Source organism: Phoenix dactylifera, unplaced genomic scaffold, assembly GCF_009389715.1.
Source record: "Phoenix dactylifera cultivar Barhee BC4 unplaced genomic scaffold, palm_55x_up_171113_PBpolish2nd_filt_p 000666F, whole genome shotgun sequence".
NCBI classification, from domain to species: domain Eukaryota; kingdom Viridiplantae; phylum Streptophyta; class Magnoliopsida; order Arecales; family Arecaceae; genus Phoenix; species Phoenix dactylifera.
In genome coordinates, this window is record NW_024068053.1 from 149,078 (window position 1) to 172,766 (window position 23,689).

At 36.6% G+C, this 23,689-nt stretch overlaps 1 non-coding gene across 1 annotated transcript; it reads left to right on the plus strand.

The window, feature by feature from the left end:
* Nucleotides 1-1,761: 1,761 nt before the first annotated feature.
* On the plus strand, nucleotides 1,762-1,868 carry LOC120106859. The gene has a single exon (XR_005508856.1). It is a non-coding gene; the product is annotated as a small nucleolar RNA R71 (small nucleolar RNA).
* The last annotated feature ends 21,821 nt before the right edge of the window (nucleotides 1,869-23,689 follow it).

Genomic DNA, 23,689 nt, shown 5'->3' on the forward strand with positions numbered 1-23,689 from the left:
AGAAGCTGAATCTAATATAGCACTGATTTCTCTAAAGTTTTGGTTGATATCTGTATTTCCGAAATGAGTTAGGCATGTGTCTAAAGGATCAGAAGAAAGAGATGGGACAAGAGCATCTTTTACAATGGAGTCGATCAGATTAACTCCATGAATTTCATCATTTTCGTTGTCATTATCGGGTTGTTTGCAAATGTTTAAATATATTAAAATCTATAGTCATATTCCCGAATGACATTTTCATTATTCCATTTCGACAGTTGATCAAAGCATTGAAAGTAGCTAGAAATGGGCGGCCTAAAATGACAGGTATTGGAGTGGTACAATTCATGACAGGCTGGGTATCTAACACTATGAAGTCGACTGAAAAATAGAATTTATCAATTTGGACAAGTACATTCTCAACTATTCCTCTTGGTATCTTTATAGATCGATCGGCAAGTTGGAGAGTAACCTTGGTGGGTTTTAGTTCACCAAGTCCTAACTGTTCATAAACTGAATACGGTAGTAAGTTAATACTTGCACCTAAATCAAGAAGGGCTCTTTGTATCCTGAAGTTTCCTATGATGCAAGATATGGTAGGACAACCAGGATCTTTATACTTAGGTGGGGTGTTGTGTTTGAGAATAGCACTCACCTGTTCAGTTAGAAAAGCTTTCTTTTGTACGTAAAGTTTTCGCTTTATGGTACAAAGATCTTTTAAAAATTTGGCATAAGATGGGATCTGCTTAATGGCATCTAATAAAGAAATGTTAATCTTTACTTGTTTAAAGATTTCCAAAATTTTTTGGTCAGGTATTCCCTTTTTAGCTGCAAGCAAGCGCTGAGGGAATGGAGCAACTATCTTGTGATGGGGTATTGGATCATCTTGCTCATTATCATCTTCATCCTTCTTTTCAATAGATTTTTCAGGTTTGGCATCCTTCTTCGGAATTTCTGTGTTAATTATTTTTTAACTACGAAGGGTTGTGATAGACTTAACTTGTTCAAATTTAGGTTGGGATGAACTTGCTTCATGGACCTCATGTTGACCGTTTGGGTTAGATTGAGGTTGGGCTGGAAATGTCCCTTTTTCCCTAACATTGAGTTGAGCCTCAATTCTACCTATAGAATTTTTAAGTTCTTGGAGTGATTGCATTGTATTCTGATTTATTTGAGTCTGCCCCTTGCATGAAGGTTTGCAAAGTATCTTCAAGGGATTTTCTATGTGGTGGCACATAAGGAGTAGGAACATAATTTCCTTGAGATTCATTGGCAGTGGGTCCATGTCTCCAACTAAAGTTAGGATGGTTTCGCCAACTAGGATTATATGTTTCTGGAAATGGTCTTTTATAAGTATTGGTGAAATTTGCTTGATCATGCAACACTTCTTGAAAAGCAGGGATTGTAGGACAATCCTTGGTCACATGTGCATTACTCTCGCAGATTCCACATATACTTTCAACAATAGCTTGTGCTTTTTCTATATTAGCTTTGCTTAATTCCATGGCTTCAACCTTCCTAGTCAGATTAGCAATTTTTACATTGACATCATTATCATCTTTAATAAGATATATTCCCTCTTTTGCATTAGGTGCTATTTTAGATTTTTCATTTTTATCTGTTGTATCCCAAGCTTGTGCATTTTCTGCTAAAAGATCAAAATAATCCCAGGCTTCATTTGGCTCCTCACTCATGAATTCACCATTACACATCATTTCTACAAATTGTCTCATATTGGAGGACAAACCATCATAAAAGAAACTAATGATCCTCCAAATTTTATATCCATGATGTGGGCAAGCAAGCAGAAGACCCTTAAATCTTTTCCAACACTGAAAAAATGTTTCTCCATCTTTTTGTGCGAAGTTCATGATATTTCTTCTAAGTGTGTTTGTTTTATGTGTTGGGAAGAATTTCTTTAAAAATTCTCTTGTCATTTCTTGCCAGGTAGCTATGGTCCTAGGCCTTAAGGAGTGTAACCATGATTTAGCTTTTTCCTTTAAAGAAAAAGGAAATAACTTAAGCTTAACTACCTCTTTAGTGACATCATTGAAATGAAGTGTTGAACACACTTCATCAAATTCTTTCAGGTGCAAATAGGGACTTTCAGAATCGAGTCCGTGAAACTTTGGGATTAATTGGATTATTCCTGGTTTCATGTCAAAAGCTCCCGCAGCAGTAGGAATAACCATACAAGATGGAGTACTGGTCCTAGTGGGTTATAGATAATCACGAAGCGTTCTAATAGGTAAGTCATCTTGAAATTCATTATCTCCCTGATTACCACCATTATCTTCCATTTGATTATTTGAATTTTGAACAATTAAATTTTTATCTTTTAATTCAACTCGAAATAATCTATTCATTTTATCTCTCTCCCACAACAGCATATACTGAGTTATATTATTTTTTTATTACTTTTATTTTTATTTATTATTATTATTATTATTTTTACACCAAATATCCTAATACAGTAAAACAAAAGTTTATTTAGAACATGCATTAAAACATCACCCAACAATTTCTAAGGTTTTCCTAAAAATTCTAGACAGCTCCTAACTGGTTTGAAGAGGACACCTAAGCCTCCAATCCGGTCTATTAACCTTAGTCGACCAGGTAAGCTCTTAGGTAAGTGGAGGGGTCACGATGCATATAGAAAAGGTCCCACTTAAAACCCACTTTCCTCGAACAGAAACTGTCTCCCTTTAATCACTTAGAGGGACAAAGCTTGCCTAGACATCGACCAGATAACAGAGCGAAATTGGTGTAACTTTCGGTGGTCTTCATCCTATTAAGCTCGAATATCCTTAGGGGCTAATGTCTAGTTGATTTTAATTAGGCTTAGGATATTTATGCATTGGGATGATTTTTGGGCTAAGGACGAGTGATGAAATCCCGACCTTATCTTTTTAATGGGTTCAGCCCTTAGATTATTTTATGCAAATGCTTTATACTATATGCAGCAATCAAGAAGATTTTTAACATTTTATGTCATGACATTAAATTGTATTTGAATAATTGATCAAACAAACTAGCTAAATTATTTATTTATTTATTTAGTTTTATTATTTTAATTAATAATTTTTTATTTTTTTAACAAGAGTAAAATTCTAATCTAGGAAAAAGAGGAATAGTATGAACAAAATAGAAAAATTAATTTAAATACTCACGGCCGGAGTTTGTTCACTCCGGGTATCCAAAAATTTGATCTTGATCTTTCTCGTTATTGGTCCTACTTTGTGTCGCCCTTGAATCTGAAAAGAATTGAAATTTCAGTCGTGTTAAAAATAAAGAAAAATTGAAGAACCAGAAATGGCGCCAAAAAACTTGCTACGTTTTTAATCTTGCTCTTTCTTAAAAAAAATAATTAAACGTAGGATACCCCAAGTATAGGGTGTAGCAAAGTAATATTCTCGGTGAGTCTGAGATCGAATCCACAGGAATTTGATACTGAACAAAAACTAAAGGCTAAATAATATTAGAATTGATAAAATTATAATTAAGGCATCAGTATTCGGCCTAGCACTTCATCATGCTTTTTTTTAAAATCATCTATTAATCATAATAAAATAGATTTAGTTTTATGGGCAGCATTACAGTAATTCTATTTTAAACTACAAGGATTTCTAAGCATCTGTTATACCCAGGAAAAATAACAAATCAAAAAAAATATATAAGTTTAAAATAATTTCTATCAATCTACTGCACCATAAATCAAATCAAAAATATTAAAATCCCATTGATGATTTAAGAAAATACATGAAGAAAATGCTAGGCTTTTCCTTAGCCTTAGCTAAAAGAGATTTAGCTATCCATATGAGATGCAAGCATTTTTATAAAAGAGATTAGCATAGAATAAATAAAATAAAGCATAAATCCCTTTTTTTTTTTTCTTTGGTTGAGAAAATAGAGTGCTCTGTTTTCTCTCCTCCCTCGCCTCTCCTCTTTCGTGCAGCCGCTCCCGGTTCTCCTCCCTCACCTCTCCTCCTCTTCCACCCGGTTGAGAAGACGGATCATAAGAGGAGATGAGGTGTTTTGCTTCGCTGGTTCCCTTGGCCTCTTCCTCCTCCGTCGCACGGCTGCTGGCCTCCTCCTCTTCCGTTGGCTGTGGTTGAATGAATGGAAATCCTCTTCCCGCCTCTACCTGAATCCCCCCCCCTTTCAACCTTGCTCTCTCGGCTCCTTCTTATAGCATGTTGAAGAAGCTGGAACGCTGCTAGGACAAACCGAACGGATGGGGAGCTTCGAATGCAGACGATTTGGTAGCCTTTGGGAGCGGATGAGACATGGCTTGGGACTCTTCGGCTGGGAACGTTGCAGAATTTTGAGAACCTGCAGACATTGATGTTGGATTTGAATGCAAGACCCGTGGCTTGGAGATGATCCGGTTGCTTGAGACACGGGATGAATGAAGTCGAATCGCTTGGGACTCTTCTGCTGGAACGCGTGGATGAGCTGGGAAGAAACAGGGGAGACGAAAGGATGCTGATGAGATGCCACGATGCTTGGGAGATCCACGGTCGGTTGGGAAGATGAGATTGGAGCGTTGTCTGTTCGTTGGAAGCCACGGTAGATGGGATGAAGAAAACTGTTGGGAGAGCTCTCCCTCTTGTGAGGATTGCATTAAAGGTGAAATGCATTGGGTGTTGCTTCACGGATGAAATGTTGCATCTGGAAGGTGGATGCATGGGACGAGCGAACAAGATTGCATTTGGATTTTCCATGCAGGCGTGGAATCTGCGGGGGCAATGTGAATGAGCTGGGATCTCCACGACGCTAAGGATTTGTTGAGCTCGGAACGCCTAGCATTGGGCTCAAACCCAGCGTTATTGGGTCTTTTGAATTACTTGCACTCAGATACAAATAAAACATTAATTTAATCAATTTTATTAATAAAGATTAGCTCTAATACTAATTAAGATAGTATGAAAATTTCACTGTTGTACTCTCATCAGTGTTCTCTCGTCCTGGAGTCGACTCGAACCTAACTTGAAGTCGACTCGCCAACATCTGGAGATGACTCAGCATTTTGGAGATGGCTCGTTCTCAAGATTTCAGAGATCCATTTATCTGCATTTCACTCTCGAGTCAACTCGGCTTCTCTTGGAGTCGACTCGGCTCTTAGAGCCTGAAAGACCGATTCTCTGTCTGTTAATTTGAATTGCCTCGGAGTCAACTCGCACTTTGTTGGAGTCGACTCGGCTGACTTGGGGGTCGACTCTGAAATTTTTGGAGTCGACTCGTTCACAGAGTTACAGAGTTTGGTTTTCTATCTTTCAATCTGCTTTCCTCTGAGAGTCGACTCGGACCTAATTAGGAGTCGACTCGTCAAACGTCGGAGTCCACTCGCATCCTCCTAGAGTCGACTCGGTAATAGGGTCTAAAACCCATCGCTCTGTCTTTCTGTCTGTTACTCCTTGGAGTCGACTCGGAACTGTCGGGAGTCGACTCGCAAATTATTGGAGTCGATTCAAAGCCTTCTGAAGTCGACTCACTGACAGGGTCTGAAAACCATCTTTCTGTCTTTCTTTCTGTTCTCAGGCAGAGTCGACTCGTAGAGTATCGGAGTCGACTCGAGCTCGTGCCAGAAACTCTAAACCACTTGGAGTCGACTCGTAATCTTCTGGAGTTGACTCGAGATTCAGTCTTTGGTACAAATAGAGTCTAATACTTGTCCAAATTATTATGAACCAAAGCTTGAGGTACTCAATTCGAAATACATAAATATTTGCCTGAAACACTAGATTGAATTCATTAGTATAACATAAGATATACTCAAATGCTTTGAGCTCATCAAAATCAAATAGGGGTTTAATCAATCACTCCACGATCTTTCCCTTTTTGATGATGACAAAACATTGAGCATTTGTAAAGTGAATTGCTCGGATATAAATTGAATTGTAGTAAAGTTTCAAAATGAATTCAAATATCTAGTCATTTAGTGTATCTAAAGTTGAAGGGTATGAGTCAGTAAACTTTGAAATTAAGGCTCCCCCTTTCATTTGGAATTATATAAATCTTAAAAAAAAATACACTTAAATGTTTGGCTTATTTTTGTTGCCCAGTAGATACAACCCAAGAGGGGGGGTGAATTGGGTCTTTTAAAACTTTTATGCTACTTCTTAAACTTTTTGATTAACTATGCTAAGTTGTATAGATGCACAGTGAAAGTTAAACTTAGCAAGGGTTTGATGTATAGACTTCGACTTGATTAAATATGCTTGCAACTAAGGGATGTGCGGATAAGAATTAAGCAAGCAATTTATCTAAGTAAGTAAGTGTGTTAGTTAGACAATAACTAGAGGCATTACAAACACAAAGGACATATAGTGGTTCGGTGCACCCCAGCACCTACATCCACTCCCCAAGACCTCTTGGGAATTTCACTATAATCCTACCGATTACAGCCGGTTGTTTTACAAGCTCACAACCCAACTTGTTGTTTTACGAGCGCACAACGAACTCGATCGGTTTTTCCAGGCTCACCGACTAGAACCAACCCCGATTGTTTTCCCGGGCTCACAATCAAACCCTTACACGTTGGTTTTACCCTCGGCTCACCAACAAACCTAAACCCCGTTGGTTTTCCCTTTGGCTCACCAACAAACCTTAATCACGTTGGTTTTCCCTTTGGCTCACCAACAAACCTTACACCGTTGGTTTTTCCTTTGGCTCACCAACAAACCTTTAACCCCTTGATTCAATCCCTTGATTGAATCAAGTTACAAGATATTAAAATAAAGAATAAAAACAAATCAAAGCTTCTTAAACAAGCAGATATGACAATATAAACAAATAGAGTAAAGAGAATCCCTCAAACGAGTTTTGAAGATGGAGGAGCTCGGCTTCTTCTTTACTTGATCCTCCTCTGATTTGGCATGAAGTAGAGGATCCCCGAGGCAGCACACGGATGGAGAGGAAGCTTTCGGATTCACTTGGATGCTCTTCTTCTCTCTATTTCGTTTTGGATGGCCCTTTTGTGCTTGTGGGAGATTTCCTTTGTAATCTCTTTGAGATCTCTTTTCTAGATGATCTCTCCCACTTCCATAAGTTCTCTCCTAGCTCTCTTCTTGTTTTTATAGCTTTAGATGGCGTGGAAACAAGAATATAGCCGTTAGAGACAAAAATAGAGCCGTTGGACACAGTCTGCACTTCCTGACAATATTACCGTTGGGATTGGAGTCGACTCGCGCGATCAGGAGTCGACTCGCCTGTTGCAGGAGTCGGCTCGTGCTTTACTGGAGACGACTCGGCCACTGTTCCAAATTTGAATTAAAGTGCATGCCTTGACTGGGAGTCGACTCGTCTTAACCTGGAGTCGACTCGCCAACTTCTGGAGCTGACTTGGCAATTTCGGAGTCGGCTCATCCACTGAAGTCCGTAGATCCAATTTTGAATTTGATCCACTCGAGTCGACTCGACTGTCCTGGGAGTCGACTCGAATCTCAGAGCCCGAACTCCCGATCCTCTGTCTTTTGGCTCATCCAGTCTTGGAGTCGACTCGAACTTCCTCGGAGTCGACTTGGCTCTCAGTTTCTGAAAGTTGGTCTTCTCCCTTTTGACGTGAAGCTATCGTGGAGTCGACTCGAGCTGTTTGGGAGTCGACTCGAATCTCAGAGGCAGTAACTTGATCTTCTGTCTGTTGATGGTCGCGCAGTCTCGGAGTCGACTCGTGTATTGTGGGAGTCGACTCGAATCTCAGAGTCCATGAAATGCTCTCTGACTTTTTCTTTATGTACCGCTGAGAGTCGACTCTTGCTTTCTTTGGAGTCGACCTGCCAACCATCGGAGTCGACTCGCGTTCCACTGGAGTCGACTCGAATTTCAGACCCGAAAACTGCTCTCTGACTTTTCTGCCTGTGACTCCTAGGAGTCGACTCATACTTTCCCGGAGTCGACTCGGTAAACATTGGAGTCGACTCGAATTCCTCAGGAGTCGACTCGAAGACTATTCTTTCGAATTTTTCCTTTGATTTTACTCCTCCAATTTGAACCTTTGAACTTTAAACTTGGGCCAATGAATTGTAGCTTTCTTCTAACTTTTCTTGAGAGCTTTTGGAGGCCTTCTTGTGTTCTTCCAACTTGCTATGTTCCTTGCAAAATAAATATCTTCTCCTTGCAACATAAACATTAGTATCTATACTTCAAGGTTTTGTGATCATCAAAATCAATCTATGAATCAATCTTTGGGTCATCAATCTCCCCCTTTTTGATGATGACAAAACTTGGAGTATATGCAATATAAAAGATATTGTTTTCTAGAAGTAATACATAGCAAAGTTGCATGAAGTAGAAAACATATATTTTTAAAACATACTTCATGATAATGCTTTAGATTTAATCAGCTTAACACAATCAACATATTTCAATTTAAACTGATTTGTATTCAATTCAAAGCATAAAGGCATTATGAGCATATACTTAGATATTTGCATATACTTAGATATTTCTCCCCCTTTTGACAACATCAAAAAGATAGGGAACATTAAGCACAAAGATAAGAACACTCAAATATTTCTTTCCCTTATTGTACTCTGATTTGAATGTTAAATTATTGCAAGGATATGAATCATATAACTTAAGGCAATAATATTGGAATCAGATTAGTGAGCACAGATCAGAGCCAATGAAGATAGTTTTCAAGAAGTTTTCTAAGTTGATACCACAGATAGTTTTCTAATCAAGTGTAGGTGGAATCTTCCTTAGGTTAATTCAAGAAGTGGAAATCTAACCTCTCTTCAATAATAAGTGTGAAAGCTTGTTCATTTAAGATCTTGTGCCCAATCTATTAAGTATTTTATCAACATGAGAGCAATTTAACTAATTTTCTGAGTATAAGAGCAATATATTAAGTATGATTGCAAAGTGCTTTTATGGTGTAAAAATATTGTGGCATAAATACCAAAATATGAATTCATGCAATTTATAATATATCTTAGAGTATACATAAAGTTCAAGGCTTTGAAGGTTCTTTTAAAGCTCTTTTAAAGACTTTATTCTTTTATTCCTAAAAAAAAATTTGATACATAAAAATATGAATTGGCACACAATTTAAGTTTTAAAGATCAAGTCAATTAGGACTCATTAGTGAATATCAAAATAGATTTTCTAAAAGATACTCAAGAAAATTTTACACGTTATTCTCCCCCTTTTTCATTCCATTTTAAGAGTTTAGAATTTGTAGATAATGTTCAATAAGATTGTCAATCTCAAAAATATATTTCAGCTTATTTTCATAAGACTCAAGGTTTGAGACAAGACAACCTTTATAGAACTCATCTCAAGGTATAAACTTATAATTAAAGCAAGTATTGTAATATAAGGAGGTTCATCAAAATCAATCCATAAAAATCAAGGTATGCATCAAAATAAAGTGTCTTTGGGATTAGGATACTGAATATCTAAATCTCCCCCTCAAAAGATGCATTCTTCTTTAATCATTTTAAATTGTTGAATTTCAGATTTTAGTGATAAACGTGAATAACACTGAAATTCTGTAATATCAAGAATGTAGAGTGATCTAGAATATTCAGAATTTATAGTAATCACTCTTTCTAATCCTTTAAGAACAAGTTATGCTTCTCCTAATCTTAGAAAAAATGTATAAAAGTATTAATCAGAAAATGATTCAATTGAAGCTCAATTTCTTTCAAAAGCATTTACATGTTCTTTCTTTTAGAGTCATTTGAGTGAACTGAAATATTTCTAGTTTTAAGATCATTCACTCTATTGATATTCTGATGGAAATCTTTAAGAATGTAGGAGAGAAAAAATATATAGATGATCATTGAGGTATATATATTTATAGAACTCAATTTCTTAATCATAGTTTTTCACCAATGTATTCATGAAACACAATAAATCTTTTTTAATATCAAAATAAGATCATATATTTAGAAATTTTTGTTTGCAATCAAGATCATCGAAAGACACATCATTTGACCAATATTAGTACATTTTAACGATAAGAAAAGATATGTTTCGGCGATGCGTTATCGGAGCAATCAACCAAGGGCATCAAAATTAATTCTGTTTTTCTTAAATTAAGATTTTATTTTAGAAATCATATTGAGTTTAAGCTTTTATACGAAATCAGATTCTGAATTTCATAAAGATTTTCAAAAGAGGCTTTCAAAGTCATAATTTGAGATATGGATCTTCCACATTGTAGCTTATCTTAAATCATTACGATTGAAAACACATATTTCAAGCATATTCAGAATATTTGTATTTATGTTGAATTTTGGTATGAGTTAGCACATTATATACCAAAGTTAAGCAAGTTGATGGATAAGACAAACTCAATTCATTTTGCCTAAATAGAGATATCCTTCTCTTCTCCCTTTTTTTTTTTTTACAAATTTATTTAACTTTCAGATTTTAACGATGATTGTGAATAACAAATCTGAATTTCTTTTCAATAAAACCAAACAAAAGATGTTATGTAGCATTTCAAACATTCAATCAAATTGTCCAAGTATGGGGTACTACAAAAGATATTGAGAACCCATAATTTAAAATATCATGCCACATGCAAAATATAGTGTGTGTTAAGTCATACATTAAAATATTAAGAACAAGCATGTCAAGTATCAAAATCAATTCTTTTCAAATAAGCTCCTCCTATTTAAATATAATTTTGCACTAATTTCATCCTTAACGTGTGTTTCCATGTGACTAAAAATTTGAATTGATTCTTTCTTGTATACTTTCATTTACTTTGTCTTTCTTTTAACTTTCTTAAGCTCTATACTCTATTTGCTCCCTATCCGGTGGAGTTGGGAAGGGGCACGAGGTACTACCACTAGCCTCCCTCTTGTGCCGTCCCTAATATGCCCTACACCGAATAGTTGGGTCAAATAGTGCCGGGTACTACCACTAGCCTCCCATTGGCACCATCCCTATGATGAGCAATATAGAAAGGTTAAAATGTTTACTTCAAACTCTCCCTGTTTGAGTGTAATTAATTATAGATTTTATCCCTTCCAAATGTGCCGAATATATTATGCTTGTTTTGCTTTTTCTTAAGATTGAAGTACTTGCCTTTGCTCAGATTTTTCATCTCTTGAACAATGTCCATTTTCTTTTCTTTATCTCTCTCTCTTTTTGTTATTCTCAAGTAATTTACATGAAAGAGCAGAATAAAGAAATAATCTTATGTATCATATATATGTATATCATGCAAACAACATTTTCATTATGCTCAAGGATTCATAACTTCTCACAAGTTATTTTACATCAAAATTTTAAGCATATACTTGTGTATTTCATGGTTATGATATAGGCAAAGAAATAATTTAGTTTGGGCAAACCATGAAACAGTTTCTAAAAGTACAAGTCAGTCAATACACATATAGACATGATATCAAAAATTAATAATTAAAGAATTTAATCATGCCATAATAAGATTTAAGTTATAGACTTTGCTCAATTAATTTGTGAGAGAAGTATCTAGAATTACCAATTCATTCTGCATTCTTCAGTCAAATACCTACTAGATTCCTTATGTATGAACTTTTGGCTGAAGAAGGTTCTCTTTCTTGTTTGCATGTGAATATTTATTGTATCTTACACGGAGATATCCTTCAAGTTGAGATCTTTCATTTTCTTGCTCAAGGATCCTGCATTATTAAACAAACTCCTTTTCTTTCTTGAAAGAAGGTCTTTAGTTTCTTTAAGATACAAAATATTCATTCAACATATAATAATTTTTTTAAAACTAGATGACTCAACATAAGGTAAGACAATAGTTGAATATTAAGTCACTTTACTTCAAGAGAATGCCTAAATATAAGCAAGCACATATCACTTGAACTAATGAGATAGTTTCATTAACCAAGATAGTTCAAGGACAAGCATGTGAGGCAATAGAAAGATTTATCGAGGTCAAATTAATTTCTTATTTTCAAGATCAATTTAGTTTGGATTCTATTTGCTTAAGATAATTATTAATAAGATGTGTTAACTAAGTTTTAATCAATTTATCTTAAACGTTTGTTTCTATCAAAATTCAGATTATGACGTATTTGTTATCAATAAAATATAATTAATTAAAGTTAGATTGAAGTCTTGCACAAGGTCACATAATGAGCATACAATCTGGTCTACTAGCTGTATGATAAATAATTATTCTATCATGCTTCAATACAGCTTTAAACAATAGATCTACTTTGCTCATCCTTTACAAATTCTACAAGATGGGGTCATAGACATACCTTCTTCATGCCAATCTTCTATCAGAGTTTTCTTGTGGACTAATGTTGGTCAATGAAGATCCCCTTTCTTATTTGTCTTAATTTGGAGTTTGAGAGAAATGTTAATTCATTCATTATACATATTTCAAACTCACTTTGCATGAGCTTAGTAAAATCTCCATATAAATCTTCATTAGTAGAACCAAAAATGATGTCATCAATGTATACTTTGAGCAAATAAGATATCACAAATTCTTCTTTTTGAAGCATAGATTTATCACTATTACTTTCTATCAAAAAGGTTACTTAATCTTTTATATCATGCTTTGATGCTTGTTCCAAATCATATATTGCTTTATCACATTTGTAATGAGTGTTTTCAAATATGGTGGTTATTTAACATATATCTTCTTTAATAAAATAAGCACATAGGAGTCCATTCTACACATTCATTTGATAGAATATAAAGCTCATAAAGCAAGCAAGTGATAATGGTGATCTTTACTTCTAATCATGCAAGAATTTCATCAAGATCTTTTCTTGATTTAGTCTTTTAGTATTCATCAATTTTTCTTCATTAAGTGCATTTCTGAAAAACTCAACTTGGTTCTAATTATTAACATATTTTCAGATTGTTATATGTAAAAGATTAACCATAATACATATATAATTTAATTTTAGTATCTTGATAATAAATCATTAATCTCATAAGGAACAAAATGAATTAATATTTCTACAACTCGAATCTTTTCATTGAATGTTCTATATGCATTGCTTGATGAATGATATCCAAGAATAGAAATATCTTTATCAGATTTGGCATTATTTTCATAAGACCATATCAAGCATAGTATGTACGACTGAAAAATATGAGAGATATGCCAATGGTTCATTTTCTATTTTTCAGAAGATCAAAAGACGTTTTCATCAAAAATAGATCTAATAGAAGTCATATGTATGACAAGCCAGTGATGATAGCCTAAAAAAAAAATTATTTAAGTAGATGACTATCATACACAATTGTCTTTTTCATTTCTTCAAGAATTCTATTAATCCTATTTTACTTAAGGTGTCCTTGGTGCTGAAATAATTAATTTCTGTATAAACTTTATCAGGATTTTGGTTTCAACACTATGCCATGATACTCTTTATCTTCACAGTTTGAAAACCTTTATCATTTGAAACACTTTTACATGATTTAGCAAATACAGAAAGTATTTTAATTTTATTTGCCAAGAACAAATCCAATGTAAGCTTTTGAAAACTTAGTGATGGAAACAACATCTTTAGATTTGAAAATGATTTTTTGTTTGTTTCCTTAGTTAGTATGCATAGCAAAACTTTTATCTTTCAGAAGATGATCTAAGTAAGCCAATGGCAAGGTCTTTTGAGATTAAGTACATACTAGCATGAGTTGATTTTATATGCCAAAGATGGTTTCTTTAATCTTGGTATTCATAGTGCATATACACATTATCATATCTATGATCAATAAATGATAATGCCATGGATAAAAACTCTCAATCAAGCATATAGAGAATTCATAGAGTTATTCTTAATAAATTGATTAATCTTTTAGCAACTTATCCAATAGTGAGTAAAGTATACTATAAAATGAAGTGATTTGATTATATTTTCAAAAGTATTTTTATATCACAAAATTGCGTCAATACTTGCAATTCATATTTCAATCAAATACTAAAGCAAAAATAATGATGAAATGCAAGGTTTACTGATTTCATTATTATTATTATATTTTTTTATTATTTAAAATTACTTTTCATAAGTATGTTTTAAGTTTCATTTTTTGATATGTGTCTAGAACACCCATTTGTATGAAAGTTCTATTTGTTCCATGGGTATCTTGGCACACCTATGTCTACATCCTCATATTTTCATTTTGGGGTACCCAAGCTTGCTTGGGTCCTTGAGAGTTAGGACATATGGTTCCTTTTGGAACCCATATCTGTTTAATAGTAATAACTGTACCATTTGATTTTAATTATACTAGAACGATAGGTAAAGTTGTTATTCCCATCCTTTTCATTTTTGAAATAACTTATCTTATTTAATGGTTTGCTTGATGAATTGATAACCTTTTTCTCTAGAGATTTATTGTTAAGTAAAGGAATCAAGCCAAGTTTTGATTTATCACAAGCAACATATTGGCTTTCAAACATCATTTTAATCGTTCTGAACTTACGGTGAATTTGTTAATAAAAGATTTTAATTGATTAATTTCTTTACTTAAGTTTTGATTTTCTTTAATTAAGCTATGATTTTTCTGAATCAATTCTTCTGAAAATGACCTTAAACTTTTATTTTCAGAATTTAGTTTGTCTTGTATTTCAGTAATAGAATTTCTTTCTTTTTGAAATTTCTAAATTTAGCTTTTTAAGATTTTTATTTTTCCTTAGCTAATTTTCTACATTCACTATACAAATCATGAAAAGCATTTTAAAAGTTCATCATAAGAATATTTTTCATGAAAGTCATTTGGTGTAAGATTAGATTCAGATTCTACTTTATCTTCTTGTACCATAAGACATAAGTTAGTTACCTCTTGTAGTTCATTGTTGCTCCTAACTTTCAATTCCTTGTCTGACTTTCTCTTGGTCAAGGCTTTCTTGCGCTTTACCTCTTTTCTTCCTTTCTTCTTGCTTCCTCTTCTCTTTGTCTTTAGGAAGCTGATTTGCCTCGGAGTCGACTCGGACCTTATTGGAGTCGACTCGACTAACTTGGGAGTCGACTCTGAGCTACTTGGAGTTCGACTCGACTGAGGGAGATTCATCACCCTTTTCTGCAGTCTCATTGTTAGTATATAATTGAAGCATATGAGAGCTAATCTGAGATTTATCATAAATATTTTCTAAAGTATCCCAGATCTCCTTAGCAGATAAGCATGCAGAAATTTCATTAAAACTTTGTTTCTTGAATAGCACAATATAATATGTTCATAGCATTAGCATTTAATTGTGCTAAGTCCTTCTCATTAATATGAAGAGAGTGTGTGAAGGTCATTATTATGATTTTCCATAGATAATAGTTTTGTGATTGAATGAAAATGCGCATGCGTATTTTCCAATATGGGTAGTTTATACCATTAAACAGTGGAGGTGTATCAATTGATTGTCCTTCTCCTAGAAAACTATCTATTTGAGTTGTCATGATCTTTGGGCTCTAGTCGGTTAAGACTTACAAATAATATTTGAGCACCTGCTCTGATACCACTTGTTGCCCAGTAGATACAACCCAAGAGGGGGGGTAAATTGGGTCTTTTAAAACTTTTATGCTACTTCTTAAACTTTTTGATTAACTATGCTAAGTTATATAGATGCACAGTGAAAGTTAAACTTAGCAAGGGTTTGATGTATAGACTTCGACTTGATTAAATATGCTTGCAACTAAGGGATGTGCGGATAAGAATTAAGCAAGCAATTTATCTAAGTAAGTAAGTGTGTTAGTTAGACAATAACTAGAGGCATTACAAACACAAAGGACATATAGTGGTTCGGTGCACCCCAGCACCTACATCCACTCCCCAAGACCTCTTGGGAATTTCACTATAATCCTACCGATTACAGCCGGTTGTTTTACAAGCTCACAACCCAACTTGTTGTTTTACGAGCGCACAACGAACTCGGTCGGTTTCCCAGGCTCACCGACTAGAACCAACCCCGATTGTTTTCCCGGGCTCACAATCAAACCCTTACACGTTGGTTTTACCCTCGGCTCACCAACAAACCTAAACTCCGTTGGTTTTCCCTTTGGCTCACCAACAAACCTTACACCGTTGGTTTTTCCTTTGGCTCACCAACAAACCTTTAACCCCTTGATTCAATCCCTTGATTGAATCAAGTTACAAGATATTAAAACAAAGAATAAAAACAAATCAAAGCTTCTTAAACAAGCAGATATGACAATATAAACAAATAGAGTAAAGAGAAGCCCTCAAACGAGTTTTGAAGATGGAGGAGCTCGGCTTCTTCTTTACTTGATCCTCCTCTAATTTGGCATGAAGTAGAGGATCCCCGAGGCAGCACACGGATGGAGAGGAAGCTTTCGGATTCACTTGGATGCTCTTCTTCTCTCTATTTCGTTTTGGATGGCCCTTTTGTGCTTGTGGGAGATTTCCTTTGTAATCTCTTTGAGATCTCTTTCCTAGATGATCTCTCCCACTTCCATAAGTTCTCTCCTAGCTCTCTTCTTGTTTTTATAGCTTTAGATGGCGTGGAAACAAGAATATAGCCGTTAGAGACAAAAATAGAGCCGTTGGACACAGTCTGCACTTCCTGACAATATTACCGTTGGGATTGGAGTCGACTCGCGCGATCAGGAGTCGACTCGCCTGTTGCAGGAGTCGGCTCGTGCTTTACTGGAGACGACTCGGCCACTGTTCCAAATTTGAATTAAAGTGCATGCCTTGACTGGGAGTCGACTCGTCTTAACCTGGAGTCGACTCGCCAACTTCTGGAGCTGACTTAGCAATTTCGGAGTCGGCTCATCCACTGAAGTCCGTGGATCCAATTTTGAATTTGATCCACTCGAGTCGACTCGACTGTCCTGGGAGTCGACTCGAATCTCAGAGCCCGAACTCCCGATCCTCTGTCCTTTGGCTCATCCAGTCTTGGAGTCGACTCGAACTTCCTCGGAGTCAACTCGGCTCTCAGTTTCTGAAAGTTGGTCTTCTCCCTTTTGACGTGAAGCTATCGTGGAGTCGACTCGAGCTGTCTGGGAGTCGACTCGAATCTCAGAGGCAGTAACTTGATCTTCTGTCTGTTGATGGTCGCGCAGTCTCGGAGTTGACTCGTGTATTGCGGGAGTCGACTCGAATCTCAGAGTCCATGAAATGCTCTCTGACTTTTTCTTTATGTACCGCTGAGAGTCGACTCTTGCTTTCTTTGGAGTCGACCTGCCAACCATCGGAGTCGACTCGCGTTTCCACTGGAGTCGACTCGAATTTCAGACCCGAAAACTGCTCTCTGACTTTTCTGCCTGTGACTCCTAGGAGTCGACTCATACTTCCCCGGAGTCGACTCGGTAAACATTGGAGTCGACTCGAATTCCTCAGGAGTCGACTCGAAGACTATTCTTTCGAATTTTTCCTTTGATTTTACTCCTCCAATTTGAACCTTTTGAACTTTAAACTTGGGCCAATGAATTGTAGCTTTCTTCTAACTTTTCTTGAGAGCTTTTGGAGGCCTTCTTGTGTTCTTCCAACTTGCTATGTTCCTTGCAAAATAAATATCTTTCTCCTTGCAACATAAACATTAGTATCTATACTTCAAGGTTTTGTGATCATCAAAATCAATCTATGAATCAATCTTTGGGTCATCAATTTTTTTTTAATTTAAATTGCTTTCTTACAATTTTGATTCTTCCCCTCAATATTTGCATTCTGTTTTGTTCAATTTTTTTTTTATATTAAATTTTGTTTGATTAGCGAGGAAAATTTGACAATTTGTTCTTTAATATGATTCAACTAATCTCCGAATATTTCTTGAATAGATTCTGGAGATTACTCCTTGAGGAGCTCCAATAGAGAAATAATCAGCCTCTAGGTATTGAATCCACTAAGAACAAATTACATTTTTTCTTAAGTATCTTTGTTTATATTCCTTTCTTTACATTTTTCTCATTATGTTTATATTGTTTATATTCCTTTTCATTTCTCTTTTTCTCCCCCTTTTTGTCATCATAGCAAAAAGCATATAACACAGAAGAGATAACAAATCATAGTGCATAGATTTTTGAAGAAAAAATTTCTATTCATTAGATTAAGTACAAAAGGGAATACATATCAGAAAAAGTCCTCAAGGGACTGTACATCATAAAATCAAAAGTACACTAAGGTGCCTAGTGGACGAGGAGAAGGCGGCTGCTCCCATACCCAGTCCGTGAGATCTGAGGACCAGACTCATCCCCTCAGATACATTCCCTAGCTGGGAAATGATCTCTGAGGTAGCCTTGGATTGTGTCTTGGTCAGCTGGGTCACACTCTCCTGAATAGAGTCAAGCTTGAAGATTATGGCATTTGCAAGCCTTTCAGCACCTTGACTCTGCCTTCCGAAGCTCCTCTCTGATGCTGTCTCGCATCTGTCTCGTATCTTCCTTTATGGCTTGAAGGCTTAGGTACTAACCTTGGACTAAGTTCCTCATATGTGACATCTCCTCCCTAACCTCGGCTATCATCATAGATACGACTGCTGTGGAAGGGATGACATCTATGGAGGGGGCACTATATGGAGCTCGCAGCTCCCTCACTATCTCATCTCTCAGCTCTCGGAGCTGCTCAGGGCTGATCCTGACCTCTAAGGGCTGCTGAGGTGGTGGAACTGTAGAGGGGGCAGCTGAAGTGGATGGTTCAGCTGGAAATGAGGGACTAGAAGTGGATGGAAAAGTGGGAGGAGCTGTGAAGTGGTCCTGATCATGGTTAGGGCTAGGTGGATGGTGAGGAGTGGGGTCAGATGATGTGGATGAGGATGTCCTCGTAATCCAAACTCCATCTACTCTATGAAAGCCCATCCTATGAAGAGTCCCCTCTCCCATATGATCAGTATGTCTAAGGGAGCGAGAGGGTTCTCCCTCAAGGATAGGAACCTCTAATTCCCTAAAGATAAGTGTGAAGATCATACCGTAGGGAAGACTCAAGCGAGGTTTATCTAAAAGTTCATAGAGGTACCTATAGATGAGCTTTGGAAAGTTGAGAGGGATGTCTTGTAGAATGTAGAACATCAATTCTAGGTCCTTTTCCGAGATAAAGTCAAACCGACCAGTCTTAGGAAAAAGGATCCAAGAAATGATGCTCAGGAGGAGTCGCATTTCAGCCGAGAGCTGATTTACGGACACCTCCTCTATGGGGGATTGGGGTGGTCTGCCTAAGATGGCCGTAAGGGCCTCTGTCCTTGATGAGAGCACAAAAGTGCAATCATCAGACCATTTTAATTAGTATTTTAGCTAATTATTAATAATAAAATTAACTAATTAATATTTTATTTATGCAAGTAAGCCTAATCAGCTCGTTCCCCACACTTCAAACGATGCGGGCCCAATCCTGCCATGATCTGATCGAGCACAATTGCTCCCAAACATCCGAGCCCGCGTGCGATCCTCCAGTGATCCTCGCATTCCCTCCTTTCCGGATTAGCACGTGCACTCTTCCGGAATAAAGATTCCCACTCTCACTTCATCACAAAGAAAAAGAACTTTTTAACCTCCAATCCCATAAACAATAGCTGAAATTACTATTTATTCCCGAAATTACTATTCATTCCTGAAATCACTGTTCATATGAACAGTGTTCCGTGAAAACACTGTTCATATGAACAGTATTTGAGATGAAACTGTTCATATGAACAGTGTTACGTAAAAACACTATTCATATGAACAGTGCTACGGAAATTTGTTTTGATGATTCACCATTCTTCTTCCTTCCAGCGGCTCTCTCGCCCGTTTCAGCCACGCTCCAGCAAGCCTTCCGCGTATCAGACGTGTCACCAGCCCGCGTCCCCACCTTCCGCATGCGTCTCCTTCCTTACGCGATCAAAATCCCAGCTCTTCCGTGATCTTCTTCTTCAGCGTGCCAGTCCATGCCGCGTCCCAACCGGATCAACCAGCAGCTCTTTCCCAAGGATCTCGCGATTAGATCCCCAGTGTATCACGCGGTGAACCTTCCATCCGTGCCTTCCGCATCCAATCCCAGTCGCTCTTGATCCACCTCCCGGAGCCCCGTGATGCAAGCCGTGATCCCAGCAGCGCCCGAAGAAGGAAGTCCGCACCTCCCTTCTGCGATCCGAATCCCAGCCGTCCCCACCTTCCGCATTAGGCGTCCGGCGATCTCGCGTCCGTGGCCAAAGAGGGAAGTCGTCCGGAGCAATCCGCCCGCCATCTCCTCCTCCTTCCCAGCATCTCGGATGACCGGTGATTCCTCCCCAAATTCCAAGTGACCCCGCGGCTATAAAAGGAGAAGGGGAAGGCCAAGGGGAGGGTGTGCTCGGTTGGGGTGGGAACCAAAGAAGGAGTCGGCTGTTTTTCAAGAACAGGGGTGCTCTGTTCTTGGGAAGAAGAAGAACATAAAAAGTTATTTTATGTTGGAAGTCCACCGTGGGAATGGGAGAGAAAGAGAAGTGATTTTTTTCTTTGTTTTCTTTTCTTTATTTTATTTGCAAAATAGGGGAGTATTAGGCCTCTAATCTCCACTTTTATTTGTAATCAGTCTTCTTTTTATGAAATCTAGAAAAATTTCTTTCATGCAATCCCTGTTCTAGGTTCGAGTTAATTTCTGTTTTTTTTTTATGAAATCTTTTAATTTTTCTTATATGCAATTCATGTTTCAGGTTAAGTTTAATTCCTGCAGTTTGTTTTATGTTATGCAGTCTATGTTCCAGGCTTCAATCTCCCTAAGCACTGTTTTCATCCATTTTAATTTATGCAAAAAACTCTTCTTTGATTAATTAAATAAATGCTTTTCAAATTTAAGTAACTGTCTTTCCGTTAATTTCAATTAGAAAACATTCTCTGGTAGTCCAGGGAATCATTCAACATCCTCAAGATAATGTTTTCCTTTTATCATTCAAAAATCGATTTCAAATCCGAGTGAATGTTCTAATTTTTAAGCAACTCCAATCGCCTCCCTGTGGATCGACCTCTTACAACCACTATTCTTCGAGTAGAACAGGTAAGAGTAAATTAAATTTAACTTTTGTTCGTCGGTTCTAACAACGATCTGTCTAGCATATTTTTAGGTGGACAGGAACCGCACAACAAAATTTTGGCGCCGTTGCCGGGGAGGCAAATCGAGAAGCAAGAACGATCACGAAGATCAAATTGGATTTTGGATGCCCGGAGTGAACGCACTCCGGTAGTAAGTTTTTATTTTTATTATTTTGATTATTTTTAGTTAATAATTTCGTAGTTATTAAATTCTGAAATTTGAAATTCGAAAAAAAATTTCAAAAAAAAAATAAATAAATAAAAAAATAAAAAATAAAATATAAAAAATATTTCAAAATTCAAAAATTCAAAAATTTAAATTCAAAATTTGAATTCTGAAATTCGAAATTTGAAATTTAAATTTAAATTTAAAAAATATATTAAAAAAATTCAAAAAAAAATTAAAAAAAAATCTATATTATTTTTGCTAGTAATTGATAAGGCGCAATCCCCCGAGGTGATCATACCTCTATTGGGACTCCTCACGGAGTAATCTCCATAGCTTATTCAACGGGCATTCGGAGATTGACTGACGCATAAGAATTGTGTTTAGTTTACATTCAAGTTATTGCTATATATAAAAAAAATAATAAAAAAAATAATAAATAAAAATAAAAAATTATATAAAAAAATAAAAAAAAATTATTGATTGCTCATTTAATCAATACAACCTAATGACATTGCATAAACTTTAAAAAAAATATTGATTATTTGCTGCATTTAGTATTAAGCATTTGCATAAAGTAATTAAGGGCAAAACCCATTAAAAGATAAGGTCGGGAAGTCATTACCTGTCCTTAGCCCAAAAATCACCACCTTGCATATTTATCCTAAGCCAAATTAAATTAAAATCAAATTAGACGTTGGCCTTAGGATTTTCGAGCTCAATTAGGCTCTTGGAAAGAAGCAGCTGAAAGCCACTCCAGTGAGAATTTAGTAATTGGTGATGTCTAGGAAAGTTTTACAACAGTGAGAACTGTTACGGATATTGTGGTATCGGTGTATCCCTTCTGGCACCACCACACACCCCGGGACTTTCCTGGTCACTGATTATTGGATTGCTTAACTGGTAAACTCAAGCTTAATCTGAAAGGGAGATTAGGAGCTGTCTAATCTAGGAGAGAATTTCAGGAACTTTTTAACCTGATACATCTCTGTGCAACTAGATTTAAGAAGCTACTAAACCTCACTTAGTTCTAAGACTAATAGGATCAAATTGTTGTGTGGTGTTGGTTGTGGTCATCTGTGTCTAGCCCTTCTCTTCTTTTAGGATTTCGTTCATTGTAGGAGTCGAATCTAATTAAGTTGTGGAAAATGTATGCATGGTAGAAGGTCATTAAGGGATAAGTTAACCCCATTTGATCCTGAGATTGACAGAACTTTTCATCACAACTTGCGAACTGTAAACCAACCGTCGATCTCTACAATGGGTGAACATATTAGAACCCTAAATGAATTGTTTGCACCCGCATCCGCTAGTCCCCCTACTTGCATAGTATTACCAATCAATAATGCAGCCCAATTTGAAATACGGGCTGCAACAATAAACATGTTACCCAAGTTTCATGGGTTCGAGAGTGAACAACCCTATATTCATCTAAACAAATTTTTGACAATCTGTCAAACGTTTAGAAATCAAAACTTAGATTAAGAGGGTATTAAATTGAGGTTGTTTCCCATGACTTTAGAGGATCGTGCTGCTGCATGGCTGTATTCCCTTGCTTCAAATTCCATCACATCATGGGAACAACTATCTAAGAAGTTCATGGCTAAGTTCTATCCTATGGTAAAGACTGAAAAAATTAAGGATGCCATAAGAACTTTTAGAGGAAAATCTGAGGAGGAATTTTCCCAACTTTGGGAAAGATTCCATGACTTGTTGGTCAAATGCCCACACCATGGGCTTGATAAGGCTGATCTGGTCCACTTCTTTTATAAAGGACTACCTCCAGCACATAGAAACATGATTGAGTCCATGCACAAGGGTAGGTTCATGAACCAAACCCCGGATCAAGCCTATGAATTTCTTGTTGACTTAGTTGAAAATGCCCAAAATTGGAGTAGCTATGGTGAGGAAGTAATTAGAGATGAGTTTGGGTCTAGAAAACCAGGTAATTATGAAATAAAAGCAGACCCAGAACTCAAAAATGTCATGTCCAATCTGGTGGCTGGAATGAACAACTTGAGTAAAAAGTTTGATGCTTTCACTGTTTCCACTAGTTCGAGTTCATACAAAGAGTCAAATCCCGTCATGAAAGTGGATCACGAGTCATATAGTTTGTGTGTTTTGTGTAACAGTCCTGAGCATCTAGTGGAGTGCTGCCCTAGTCTGCCTAACATAAAGGCCGAGCAAGCAAATGCTCTAAATTCATATAGTGCCTTTAAGAAGCCCACTCCCAACTCGTTCAGCCCAGTTTACCACCCTGATAATAGGTTCCACCCAAATTTCTCATACAAGCAAAATGAACCTATTCAGCATCAAGGTGGTCCACCAGGTTTTCAGAACAACTTCCCCAGGATAGGTCCACCACAAATGAACCAACCTTTGGTTCCATCTGTACCGCCTTATAATGCCCCTATCCCACAGCATCCTTCACAATTAGAAACCATGATGGCTAATATGATGAAACAACAACAAGATTTTATCAAGCAACAACAACAGACCAATACAGCCCAAGCCCAGACTAACCAATTCCATGCGCAAGCAATTGCAAAACTTGAGGTTAGTCTGAGCCAAATAGCTAACTCTCTAGGGGATAGAAAGAAAGGTGAACTACCTAGTCAACCAGTGCCTAACCCTAGTA